At 49.1% G+C, this 12326-nt stretch overlaps 1 protein-coding gene across 1 annotated transcript in view; it reads left to right on the top strand.

Moving 5' to 3' along the window:
• rb1 (retinoblastoma 1) overlaps window positions 1-12326 on the top strand; it is a 477115-nt gene that overhangs the window by 337894 nt on the left and 126895 nt on the right. The window lies entirely within an intron of this gene.

Raw genomic sequence — 12326 nt, 5'->3', positions numbered from 1 at the left:
TGCCCATTTACAGTTGCACTCCTTGTTTGATAAGGCTGAGACATGCCCACCCGAAGGAGAATCCAAAGCTCTATCTGTTCCTGTACTTTGAGCCAACAAACACCCCCATAAATGGGTAGCAAGGACCAAACAATTCCGCCTCAAGCAGGAGTCAGCAAATGTGCTACCACTCACTCCATGGCCGCTACCAGAAGTCCGTGTTGGTCTTTAAGTTGGGCTCTGGGCATAGTTAAAGAACAAAGAAAATTACAGCACTGGAACAGGCCCTTCGGCCCTCCCAGCCTGCGCCGATCCAGATCCTTTATCTAAACCCGTTGCCTATTTACCAAGGTCTACTTTGTCAACTCTGGGAATCCAACCCGATAAAAAGGTAGGATAAAAAGGCCCTTAAACAACATGACTTGTTAAAACCGATGGCTGGACGAGTCACTAAAAGTCTTTTTGCAGTTCCTGGCAGATTTACATTTGACAAATAGTGCAAGACCCATGTCAACTGTGGACTAGCACTATCTTGGTCTCTATTCATTTAGCAAGTTGACATTAGCCAACCTGGTAGTGGTTGTAAAATTATCCTGCTGAGCTCATCTTTTCGTCGTGGGACTATATATTCGAGCTGTTTTCATGCTTTTTTGAATAAACATAGGGCTTACATAACACTGCATACCCAGTTTAGGAGACCCCAGGTGGATAATGGAAGTTCAAGGAAGTCAGGAAAGAATGGTGCAGCAATATTGGTATGGGTTTGAAGATAAGCAAATTAAACAACACAGGGCACATTAGATTTTATAAGCATTGAGATGACCTTTGGTGTTATGCTTTGCAAAGTGCACATGCAACGCATTAGCTTTATTGAACAGTTCAAGCAGCTTAGCTTTTGGCACTCCTTGCTCCAAAGTTCAATAGTTTTTATAAAATGTGTTTGTACTGTGAAGTTAAACAATGAGCCAGAAAGTTCAAATATCTACATATAGTATTTTCATTAAATATGATTCAACCAACACATACACAACTCCCTCTCCCTTCCTACTTATCTTCCTGCCCTGATGCAGCTTGCAATGTAAAACCTTTGTGTATTTTTATTCAACGTTTTCAATTTTATAGTTAACAAAAACAGTAACAGATAGCTTCTCAGCCTTTTAGCTAAGATGACTGTGAGGTCAGGTGTAATGCCTGGATCTGGTTTGTCTCTCTTGTGGGGACCATGAATTGGATTCAGTTTGAATTGGCTTTTGGAGCAGGCAAGGAGCTGGATTAGGGGTTTGCCCCTGTCCACACTCTTGAGCTCTGGCTTTGTAATTCTGACAAAGAAATAAAAAAAATAACAAACTCCCCCTAACCCCTCCCCCTTATAAAACAAAACTGTAATCCCACCACACACTCCTCCCCCCATTTCCTCTAACAACTATCAAAGAACAAAAAAATTTTCAGCACAGGAACAGGCCCTTCGGCCCTCCCAGCCTGCGCCAATCTAGATCCTTTATCTAAACCTGTCGCCTATTTTCCAATGATCTACCTCCCTCTGTTCCCCGCCCATTCATATATCTGTCTAGATGCATCTTAAATGATGCTATCGTGCCCGCCTCTACCACCTCCGCTGGCAAAGCGTTCCAGGCACCAACCACCCTCTGCGCAAAAAACTTTCCACGCACATCTACCTTAAACTTTCCCCCTCTCACCTTGAAATTATGACCCCTTGTAATTGACACCCCCATTCTTGGAAAAAGCTTGTTGCTATCCACCCTGTCCATACCTCTCATAATTTTGTAGACCTCAATCAGGTCCCCCCTCAACCTCCGTCTTTCCAATGAAAGCAATCCTAATCTACTCAACCTTTCTTCATAGCTAGCACCCTCCATACCAGGCAACATCCTGGTGAACCTCCTCTGCATCCTCTCCAAAGCATCCACATCCTTCTGTTAACGTGGCGACCAGAACTGCACGCAGTATTCCAAATGTGGCCTAACCAAAGTCCTACACAACTGTAACATGACCTGCCAACTCTTGTACTCAATACCCGTCCGATGAAGGCAAGCATGCTGTATGCCTTCTTGACCACTCTATCAAACTGCGTTGCCACTTTCAGGGTACAATGGACCTGAACTCCCAGATCTCTCTGTACATCAATTTTCCCCAGGACTCTTCCATTGACTGCTCTTGAATTAGATCTTCCAAAATGCATCACCTCGCATTTGCCTGGATTGAACTCTATGTGCCATTTCTCTGCCCAACTCTCCAATCCATCTATATTTTGCTGTATTCTCTGACAGTCCTCCTCGCTATCTGCAACTCCACCAATCTTAGTATCATCTGCAAACTTGCTAATCAGACCATCTATACCTTCGTCCAGATCATTTATGTATATCACAAACAACAGTGGTCCGAGCACGGATCCCTGTGGAACACCACTAGTCACCTTTCTCCATTTTGAGACACTCTCTTCCACCACTACTCTCTGTCTCCTGTTGCCCAGCCAGTTCTTATCCATCTAGCAAGTACACCTTGAACCCCATATGACATCACTTTTTCCATCAACCTGCCATGGGAAACTTTATCAAATACCTTACTGAAGTCCATGTATATGACATCTACAGCCCTTCCCTCATCAATTAACTTTGTCACTTCCTCAAAGAATTCTATTAGGTTTGTAAGACATGACCTTCCCTGCACAAAACCATGCTGCCTAAGACTGATAAGTCTATTTTCTTCCAAATGTGCATAGATTCTATCCCTCAATATCTTCTCCAACAGTTTGCCTACCACTGATGTCAAGCTCACAGGTCTATAATTCCCTGGATTATCGCTACTACCCTTCTTAAAGAAAGGGACATTAGCAATTCTCCAGTCCTCCGGGACCTCACCCGTGGTTAAGGATGCTGCAAAGATATCTGTTAAGGCCCCAGCTATTTCACCCCTCGCTTCCCTCAGTAATCTGGGATAGATCCCATCCGGTCCTGGGGACTTGTCCACCTTAATGCCTTTTAGAATACCCAAAACTTCCCCCTTCCTTATGCCAACTTGACCTAGAGTATTTAAACATCCATCCTTAGCCTCAACGTCGTCATGTCCCTCTCCTTGGTGAATACCGATGCAAAGTACTCATTAAGAATCTCACCCATTTCCTCTGAGTCCACGCATAAATTCCCTCTTTTGTCTTTGAGTGGGCCAATCCTTTCTCTAGTTACCCTCTTGCTCCTTACATACGAATAAAAGGCTTTGGGATTTTCCTTAACCCTGTTAGCCAAAGATATTTCATGACCCCTTTTAGCCCTCTTTATTGCGCGTTTGAGATTTGTCCTACTTTCCCGATATTCCTCCAAAGCTTCATCAGTTTTAAGTCGCCTCGATCTTATGTATGCTTCCTTTTTCATCTTAGCTAGTCTCACAATTCCACCCGTCATCCATGGTTCCCTAACCTTGCCATTTCTTTCCCTCATTTTCACAGGGACATGTCTGTCCTGCACTCTAATCAACCTTTCCTTAAAAGACTCCCACATTTCAAATGTGGATTTACCCTTAAACAGCTGCTCCCAATCCACTTTCCCTCGCTCCTGCCGAATTTTGTTATACTTGGCCTTTCCCCAATTTAGCACCCTTCCTTTTGGACCACTCTTGTCTTTGTCCATGAGTATTCTAAAACTTAGGGAATTATGATCGCTATTCCCAAAGTAATCACCTACTGAAACTTCAACCACCTGGCCGGGAGAATTCCCCAATAGCAGGTCCAGTATGGCCCCTTCCCGGGAGGTGACCAGCTCTTTATTTATTGAAAAAATAATTTATTGGAGTTTTTAAAAAGAATACCCAATTATTTGTTTCCAATTAAGGGGCAATTTAGCCCAGCCAATCCATGTGAACTGCACATCTTTGGGTTGTGAGACCTACGCAGCCCCTGGGAGAATGTGCAAACTCCACACAGACTGTGACCCGGTCCGGAATCGAACCTGAGTCCTCAGCGCCATAGGCAACAATGCTAACTGCTAACCACTGCACCACCGTGCCGCCCCCTTTCCTGGAATTTTAACAGAATATTGTTGCTATATTTATTCGGTTCTAAATATAGCAGTCAATATGGTCGCCTTCCTTAATCCTAATTATGTTGGCTATAGAGTCACTAGGTATCTGTCGATACCGCCACAAGGTTCAAACCCGAATACTGATCAAAGAACCAATGCACCAGTTAGTTAGTTCAAAGTCAATACTATTTATTTACACACACAGTAGTATCTACTCATGCACAAAATACTACAAACTAAACTATCTCTAACGCGAACGCCTATACTTAACTTCGGGTGCCCACTCAGTGAGAGGAACAATGGCCGTTATTCGGATCTGAGGCTGTTGGGTTCGAAGAGGTGACAGGAGAACAGCTAAGGTCGTCCATCCGATAGCGAGCGTTGACCTTGGACTTACTTGCTTCTGGTGCAGCTGGTGGAAGGGTCTCTCCGCTTTGCGAGCCGATTCCAAGAGAGCGATTATCTCTCGGGGCCTTCTTCTCATACCCAAAGGGGTTTTGCGCGCTTTTGGGCGGGCCTTGAACTTGACCCCACTTAATTGGGCCGCATCTTGATCACTGGTATTGATCTTGACCAATAAAGGCCTTGCTTTGTTTACGCTTTCGGTTTGGGGAACTGGCGTCGGGGTGTCTGGAGCTAGATCGGTTGCTTGAATTCTTTCCTTTGTTCCTGGAGATGAGCCATCAATATGTTAATTGACCTACAGTTCAGTCTTGTCTGGGAGCTGCCTTCTCCAATATGCATGCAGGTTCTGTGCCTGCTTGCTTTCTTAACATTGTCCATATTTCCCTACAGTCATTGCGATCATCCATTTTGTATTCTGGAAGTGGCCATCCCAGATGGCTGCAATATTAAACTTAACACAAGACAGAACAAGCAGAGAAAAAAGAAAAAAATGACAATCAAAACGGCCTATTATTTACAGGTTGTCACAAATTCTGTCACCCACGTTCCCACGGTATACATATAAAGAATGTTGTATTTTCATTCATAGTGATGGGAAGAGTCATATTGAATCCTTGATTTTCGAGGGTGCAAGGCTGTACCGCTTCCCCGGTTTCTTCCATGCAAGAGGGGCTAGTGTCCCTCGTGACGTAGGGCCTTTCCCATTCCCCCCTTGTGTCGAATGCATATTGCCCTTTTTCTCAGTGACTCTCTTACACGGTAAATCCTGCAGCTTTGCTACTTTCCCTCGTGGGTTCACTGGGAGGATTTTGCTCTTCCCCAGGATGACTTTGTAACCTGAGAAGGCACCAAACTCTTTAAGGATTCCTGTTACCTTTCCCATGCTGGCCAGGGTGTTCGGCATGTAGAGGAGTTGGTCATCTGCATAGAGTGAAAGTCTGTGCTCCCTGCCCCCTCTTCAAATGGTTGTCTATCACTCAATTTAAGAGCGATGGCCAGTGGCTCAATTACCAGAGTGAACAGGAGTGGGGACAATGGGCACCCCTGCCTTGTTCCCCTGTGTAGCCGAAAGTACTTGGAACTGGTGGCATTCATCCGCACACTCGCCATGGGAGCGCTGTACAAAAGTTTCACCCACGTGATGAAACCTGATCCAATCCCAAACCGATCAAACACCTCCATTAGGTACCTCCATTTACTCGATCGAAAGCTTTCTCAGCGTTCAGGGAGTCAATCACTTTGGCTGTCTCCTCCCCGGATGGGGTCATTATTACATTCAGCAGGCTTTGGATGTTTGCTGTTTGTCTACCCTTGACAAACCTGGTCTGATCTTCTGCGATCACTTCTGACACGCAACTCTCCAGACGTCTCGCCAGTTCTTTCACTAGACTTTCGCATCAGTATTTAAGAGAGATATGGGTCTGCATGATCCACACTCTTGTCGGATCTTTGTCCTTTTTGGGGATCAGCGAGATCGAGACCTATGCCAGCATGGGCAGCAGGGCCCCCTTTGACAATGAATCGTTGAACATTTCCAGCAAGTGCGGGGCCAATGCTGTTGCAAATGTTTTGCAAAAGTGTACCGGGAACCCGTGTGGTCCCGGCGCCTTCGCTGACTGCATGGAATTGATGCATTCCATGATCTCCTTCAGCCCCAGCAGCGCTTCCAGCCCTTATCTGTTTTCCTCCCCCATCACTGATATTTCCAGTCGGTTGAGGAACCATTTAATCTCTGAGTCCCCCTCTGGGGCTCGGCGATGTACAAGCCCCGGTAAAAGTTCGCATAGGCCTCATTAACCTTATTCGGGGCTGCCACCAGCCGACCATTGCTGTCTGTAACTTGCAACATTTTGTGGCAGCCTGCTTCCTTGGTTGATGCGCCAGCATGCGGATGACTTTGTTTTGATGTTCGTTGAAAGCCCCCCTGACTGGTAAAGCTACTGCATTGCTTTCCTTGTGGAGATAGGATCAAATTCCAACTGCAGCTTATTCTTCTCTGCCAGCAGTTCCACAGTTGGAGTGGTGGAGTACCGCCGATCACCCCCAATATGGAGTCAATTAGCGGCTTAGGGCCTTGGAAGCTATCATTCCCCTCCGATCACCACCTTCAGTGCCTCCCAGAATGTGGAGGGTGAGAGCTCCTGTTCTGGTTGCAGGTTACGTAACATAGATGGCTTGGGATATTTTTGTACAGAATTCCCTAAGAGCAAGGAGGACTGTGTCCAGCCTTCATGAGGAGCATTGGGCCCTGCCCATCTCCCCCTTTACATCCATATTATGAGGTGCATGATTGGGTATTACGATTACGGTGTGTTCTGCCCTCGCTACCTTTGGAAGCATCATTTTCCCCGCGATGAAAAAGTCTATACATGAGTAGGCCATGGGAGAAGAAGGAGAATTAATTTTCTTTTGGGTGGTTGAACCTCCAAGGACTTACTCCCTCCATCTGCTCCATAAAGGTGTTTAGCTCTCGAGCGATTTCTGTTATGACTCTCTCCCAGGCGTTGGATCTGCCCATTTTTGGGTCTTGCTCATATTTGTTTTTATATTGTTGGCTGTGTTTATTTACTGTATTATACAGAAAGGTTTGTCTTGTCCTCCCCTTAATTTCCCTTATTTACATTCTGCCGCCCTCTGGCTCGGCGTGTGGCACCCCCTCCCCCTGTCTCCCGGTCGATTTTGGATGGGGGTTTTCTCTTCTCTTTCCCCCCCCTTTCTTTTCTTCCGCAGTCAACTTCGGCTGTGTTTCCCCTGTAATTGTGGGGGGGGGCTGCCCCTCTGCCCCTTCCACGTTGTCCCCTCCCACGTTGTCCCCTCCCTCCCACATTGTCCCCTCCCTCCCACATTGTCCCCTCCCTCCCACGTTCCCTCCCACATTGTCCCCTCCCTGTCACGTTGTTCCCCCCCCTCCCACGTTGCCTCCTCCCTCCCACATTGTCCCGTCCCTCCTATGTTGTCCCGTCCCTCCCACGTTGTCCCCTCCCTCCCACGTTGTCCCGTCCCTGCTACGTTGTCCCCTCCCTCCCACGTTGTCCCGTCCCTGCTACGTTGTCCCCTCCCTCCCACGTTGTCCCCCCCTTCCACATTGTCTCGTCCCTCCCACATTGTCCCCTCCCTCCCACGTTGTCCCCCCCTTCCACATTGTCTCGTCCCTCCCACATTGTCCCCTCCCTGCCACGTTGTCCCCTTTTATGTCTCTCCAGCCTTTTCTCCGCCCCCCCCCACCCCCACCCCCCGGGTTGTGCGTTCCTATGGTTCCCCCCCATGTTTATTTTTCTTTTTCCTCTCCCTTTTCTTTCTATCTTTCCCGTTTTCCCCATCATACTCGTTGTTGCCGGCCTCGAACAGGTTATGGAACAGATCGACAAATTGTCCCCATGCATTTAGGAAGTCTTCCTCCGACCATCGGATGGCATACTTCTCCAGGTGGAGAAATTCTGAAAGTTCAGCAAGCCAGTCCGCAGGTGTTGGTGGTGCTCCGGATCGCCAGCCGAGCAGGATTCTTTGGCGTGCGATTAGGGAAGCAAAAGCTAGGGCATCGGCTCTCTTCCTCATGTGTAGCTCTGGCTCATCTGATACCCCGAAGATTGCCACATTTGGCCATGGCTTCACCCTCACCCCTACAACCTTGGTCATTGCCTCGGAGAAGGCTGTCCAGAACCCAGCAAGTTTTGGACAAGCCTAGAAAATGTGGCCATGGCTGGTGGGCCCCTCTGGCACCGTTCACATTTATCCTCCACCTCCGGGAAGAACCTGCTCATTCGAGTTCTGGTCAGGTGTGCTCTGTGCACCACTTTGAGCTGCATGAGGCTGAGCCTTGTGCAGGAGGAGGTGGAGTTAACCCTGCTCAGTGCTTTGCTCCACAGCCCCCATCCTACCTCTCCCCAGTTCGTCCTCCCATTTCCGTCTGATCTCATCCAGTGTTGTTTGGGTTCTGTCCAGTAGCTGTCCATAATTTCCCCACAGAATCTTCCTTTACTGTCTGTGCTTATCAGGTCCTCTAATAGTGTAGTTTCTGGGGCACCGACGTACCCTACTGTCTCTTTGCAGAGGAAGTGCTTTATTTGCAGGTGTCTCATTTCCTGTCCTTTCAGCAGTTCCCACTCCTCCGTCAGTTCGTCCAGCGTTGCTAGTCTGTGCCCTACGTAAAAGTCCCTACCTGTCAATGTGTCCCTGTCACGTCTCCATTTCCTCAAGGTAGTGTCTGGCATGGCTGGGGGGAATTTGTGATTGCCGACGATGGGTGTCGACTGGGGGACATCCCAGTCAGCCCAAAGTGCTATCTTAATTGGGCCCATGTTTTCAGTGTGGCCGCTACCGCTGGACTTGATGTGTATTTTGCTGAGGGGGATGGGAATTCTGCTGTAGCCAAGGCCCGGAGGATCGTCCCCTTGCAGGCTGCCTCCTCCATCTGTATCCACTCTGAGTTGGGTTCCTTTACCCATCCCGTCAATCTTTCTGCATTGCTGCCCAGTGGAGGTACTGCAGCTTTGGTAATGCCAGGCCACCTTTGATTTTCCTCCTTTGCTGTGTCGGTTTGGAAATTCTCGGGTTCTGATCCCCCACACACAAACGCCATGATTAAACAGTCCATGTTTTGAAAAAAGGCCTTGGGGATGAAGATCAGTATGGATCAAAACAGGAAGAGGAATCTGGGCTGTTTTAAATGGGAGCCCCTCCAGCTCTGTCCCTTCCCCGTTTGTGTTCACTGGGAATGCCTCACTTTTGCCAGGTTGAGTTTGTAACCCGAGAAGGTTCCGAACTCTATCAGGATCTTCATGATTGCCCTCAGTCCTTCCTGCGTCTTTGAGACATAAAGGAGTTGGCCATCCGCATAGAGTGAAACTCTGTGCTCTCTGGATGCCCTTCCAGCTTTTCGCGTCTCGCTGGGCTATCACCAGGGGTTCGATTACTCGCGCGAACAAGAGCGGGGACAAAGGGTATCCTTGCCTTGTGCCTCTTTGTAGCTGGATGTGTTCAGAGCTGGTGGTGTTGGTTCGAACGCTCGCCTTGTGAGCATTGTATAGGAGTCTCACCCAGGCGGTGAATCCCGCTCCTAAACCAAACCATTCCAGTACCTCAAGGAGGTACTTCCATTCGACTCTGTCAAAGGCTTTTTCTGCATCCAGGGAGGCGATCACTGCTGGTGTTCTCTCCCGGGGGATGTCATTATTACATTCAGCAGCCGCCTGATGTTTGCAGTGAGTTGCCTACCCTTGACGAAGCCCGTTTGGTCCTCTGTGGCCACCTCTGGTATGCATCTTTCCAGAGGTGCGCCGTGGCCTCTCTTATTGTCTGTCTTCCCGTGCTAGCCCTCCTTGCTAGTATGGTGGCTCACCTTCCAGTGCTGGTCTAGCCCTGGTCCTGTTTTACCAACCCATCTCCACCTCTTGTCTCACCCCCTTGCCTGCTTCCCCTATTCTCGCTCCTCTTTCCCTGTTTTCCCTCTTCAAACTGAGAAAAGAGACAAACACAGTGCCGCGCAAAAACATAGTCCATATTATAGTTTTTGTTTTCGGTCCGTCCTCAGCTCTCATTCCCTTCCTCTTTCCCTGTCGCTTTCATCACTGCTGCGTCTGCTCTCACTCCAGGTTGTACGTTTTTACGAACACATCGCCTCTGCCGGGGTGCCGAAGTAATGTTCTTTCCCCTGTATGTCACGCTGAGTCTGGCCAGGAATTGCATGCGGAATCGCACCTCTTTTTTTGTAGAGTGCCAATTTCGCTCTATTGATTTCTGCCCTCTTTTTTTGACAGGTCCGCCCCACTGTCCTGGTAAACCCTGATTCTGTGCCTGTCCCACAAGCATGACTTTATCTGTTGGGCCCACCTCAGGATTTTTCCCCGGTCTTTGAATCGGCACACTTTTGCAATTATCGCCCTTGGCTGCTCCACGATTTTGGGTTCAGGCCGAAGTGGCATGTGTGCCCTGTCCATCTCTGAGGAATTTGGAAAGTCCTCCCTCCCAACTAGGTTGCCCAGGATTTGGGCAATGTAGCCCGTTGGGTCCCTTCCCTCAATTTCCTCTGGCAGACCCATGATGCGGACGTTTAGCTGCCTGGACCTATTTTCCTGGTCTTCCCTTTTGGGTTCCTCTGAGCTGCCACCAACCTCTTCACCTCGGCCTCCAGAGCCACGATCCTGTCGCTTTGGACCGTTGATGCCTTCTCCAGATCCAGGATCGTCTTCTCCTGGGCCTCCACCTTCTGCCCCAGGCCTTCTACCGTGCGCTGAAAAGTGGCTATCGCCTCCGTCACCACCTCTTTGATCACCACCACCTTTGAGCTCCATCCTGATCGCTTCCTTCATGGCGGTCAGTTCCTTTTTCAACACGTTCCTTCATCCATCGCCCTGTGTGTGTGCGTGTGTGTGTGTGGGGGGGGGGGGGGGGGGGGGATGTCGTTGTCTGCTCCTGCTCTGCCGTTCGGGTTGTCAATCTTTCCCCTTCCTGGTTCGCCTGGGCTTCTGCCTCGCCTCTGCTCGCCCGTTGCTCCTGCCCCATTCCTTCGCTGCTGCTTCTGACTTCTCGCCGTCACCTCGATCTTTTGTTCGTGGGCATCCTCTTTACTTCTCGCACTGTTGATGCCTTTTGTATTCGGGTGGGCTATAGGTGGCTTTTTGGGCCAAAATATCAAATAAATTCACTGTGTTGGGTCCCACTGGGAGGAGAGCCATCTGATGTACGTCCGCTCAGCACATCGCCGCCACCGGAAGTCGGGCCTTGCACACAATTAAAGTCACCTCCCATGATGAGTCAGTGGATATCTATAATTGGGGCTTTTGGCCATAGCTTTCTTGACAAACTCTGCGTCCTCCCAGTTTGGGGCATATATATTTACCAGTATTATCGGGGCCCCTTTCAAGGCCCCGTTAACCATGCCGTATTGGTCCCCTAGGTCCGTCACTGTATATGCCGCCATGAACGCTACTGCCGTGCTAACTAATAGGGCCACTCCCCAATGTCGAAACACGCATGAAACATGTGCCCAACCCAGCCCTTCCTTACCCGCAATCAGTGCCTCTCTCTTAGATGCATCTCCTGTAGGAAGGCTATGTCCACCCTCAGGCTTTTGAGATGGTGAGGACTTTGGATATTTTCACCGGCTTCTAACATTCCATGTAGATATTCTGTTGGGGGTGGCGGGGCTCTGCTCCCCGCTCCTGTGGGGTCAGCTGTACTCACCCTGAGGGCCTGGCCCTGTTCGCTCAATAATAAACCAATTATTTTATTTTCCAATTCAGGGGCAATTTAGTGTGACCAATCCACCCATCCTGCACATCTTTGGGCTGTGGGGGCGAAACCCACCCAGACACGGGGAGAATGTGCAAACCCCACATGGATAGTGACCCGGGACCGAATCCGGGTCCTCAGTGCCGTGAGGCAGCAGTGCTAACCACTGAGTCACCGTGCCGTACCTAACCTCGCATATGATGCCGTTGCGTTCACCCCACGCAGAATCTCACACCACACCCTCGCCTCAAACTTGGATCCCAACTCCTCCTCCCACTTGCTTTCACTCTTCTTCAAGGATACAGCCTCCTCTGCGGAAAGCCTCCCATAAACCCCCAAGGTACTCCCCTCCTCCATCCCCGCTAGTGACCAAACCCTCTTCAGCAACGAGGCAAGGGGTGCCACCAGGAATGTTGGAAGATCTTCTTTACAAAGTCGCGCACTAGTGGGTATCTAAGGACACCTGTCTGTGAGAGTCCAAATTTCTCCGCTGCCTTTTGTGCATCTGCTCAGCACACATCGTCACTGGAAGTCAAATCCACGGAATTTTGAAATATCATAACCAATGCATACTATCTCTGCTGCCACCTCCTTTAATACCCTAGGGTGGAGGCCATCGGAGACTTAGCTGCCTTTAATCCCAATAGTTTATTCAATACCTTCTCCCTAGTGATGGTT

The sequence above is a fragment of the Scyliorhinus canicula genome, chromosome 7, assembly GCF_902713615.1.
Source record: "Scyliorhinus canicula chromosome 7, sScyCan1.1, whole genome shotgun sequence".
Taxonomy (NCBI): domain Eukaryota; kingdom Metazoa; phylum Chordata; class Chondrichthyes; order Carcharhiniformes; family Scyliorhinidae; genus Scyliorhinus; species Scyliorhinus canicula.
Note: the sequence above shows the minus strand (reverse complement) of the source record. Positions and strands in the feature narration are given on the sequence as shown.